This window comes from Physeter macrocephalus, chromosome 5 (genome assembly GCF_002837175.3).
Source record: "Physeter macrocephalus isolate SW-GA chromosome 5, ASM283717v5, whole genome shotgun sequence".
Lineage (NCBI taxonomy): Eukaryota > Metazoa > Chordata > Mammalia > Artiodactyla > Physeteridae > Physeter > Physeter macrocephalus.
Genome location: NC_041218.1, coordinates 23957004 through 23958631, shown reverse-complemented (window position 1 = coordinate 23958631; position 1628 = coordinate 23957004). Strand labels below are relative to the sequence as shown.

The 1628-nt window shown below is 47.9% G+C and overlaps 1 pseudogene; it reads left to right on the top strand.

Annotated features, from left to right (window-relative positions):
- Positions 1 to 861, top strand: part of LOC112066743 (chromobox protein homolog 1-like) — a 4336-nt pseudogene extending 3475 nt beyond the window's left edge.
- Positions 862 to 1628: the final 767 nt, after the last annotated feature.

Below are 1628 nucleotides of genomic sequence, written 5' to 3'. Positions count from 1 at the left end.
GAGGTGCTAGAAGAAGAGGAAGAAGAATATGTGGTGGGAAAAGTTCTCGACCGTCGAGTGGTAAAGGGCCAAGTGGAGTACCTCCTAAAGTGGAAGGGGTTCTCAGATGAGGACAACACATGGGAGACAGAAGAAAACCTGGATTGCCCTGACCTCATTGCTGAGTTCCTGCAGTCACAGAAAACAGCACATGAGACAGATAAATCAGAGGGAGGCAAGCGCAAAGCTGATTCTGATTCGGAAGATAAGGGGGAGGAGAGCAAACCAAAGAAGAAAGAAGAGTCAGAAAAGCCATGAGGCTTTGCCCGGGGTTTGAAACCGCAGCGGATTATTGGAGCTACAGACTCTAGTGGAGGACTCATGTTTCTGATGAAACATGTTTCATCAGAGTTCTGGAAAAACTCTGATGAGGTTGACCTGGTCCCTGCCAAGGAAGCCAATGTCAAGTGCCCACAGGTTGTCATATCCTTCTATGAGGAAAGGCTGACGTGGCATTCCTACCCCTCGGAGGATGATGACAAAAAAGATGACAAGAATTAACTCTCCTGAGTACCAGCCCCTGTCACATCTGACTGTGGGTTTCAAGTGGGGAAAGAAGGAGTTCTACTTGTCTTGACACCATAGAGGGGGCTTGAGAAGATGTCCTTTGAAGAGCCAGTATAGTTTCTGTGCCCTACAGCAGCCCAAGTGCTTTAAAGCCGCTCCATGCTGTGTAGTTTGCACACCCATCCCAGTGGAGGGGAAGGAGGGTCAGTGTTTCAAGGCAACCCATTCTGAACTTTGCTGAGAAAAGCAAAGGGCCTTCTATGAAGGACAAAACTTGCAGAATGGGATGTGGGAGAGCAAAAGATACTGTAGATCTTCAAAAGAGCATCTCCACAACCCACAGCCTTCTTCCCAATAGTGTTAACTCTGCATTTTTACAGCGTAGCATGTATGTAGTTTTTGCTTATTACTGGTGTATTATTCGGGGTGAGAGGGATGGGGTGGGAAAGAAGGGAGATGGGTTAGGATTATTTTTGTTAAAATTTGGGGCCTGATGGGGGAAATGGTGAAACAAAGGAAAGAACAACTAATGATGATTTGGTTCTGTGTCCAGAATATTTCATCCTTTCAAAACATGTCATTGGCAACCTAAATGAGGACTGCGAGGGACTGTTTAAAAGATGTGAATGCTAATCATTAGAGAAATGCAAATCAAAACTACAATGAGGGGCTTCCCTCGTGGCGCAGTGGTTGGGAGGCCGCCTGCCGATGCAGGGGACACGGGTTCGTGCCCTGGTCCGGGAAGATCCTACATGCCGCGGAGCGGCTGGGCCCGTGAGCCGTGGCTGCCGAGCCTGCACGTCCGGAGCCTGCGCTCCGCAACGGGAGAGGCCACGACAGTGAGAGGCCCGCGTACCGCAAAAAAAGAAAAAAAAACTACAATGAGGTTATCACCTCACACCAGTCAGAATGGCCATCATCAAAAACTCTACAAACAGTAAATGCTGGAGAGGGTGTGGAGAAAAGGGAACCCTCTTGCACTGTTGGTGGGAATGTAAATTGATACAGCCACTATGGAGAACAGTATAGAGGTTCCTTAAAAAACTAAAAATAGAACTAACATACGACCCAGCAATCCCACT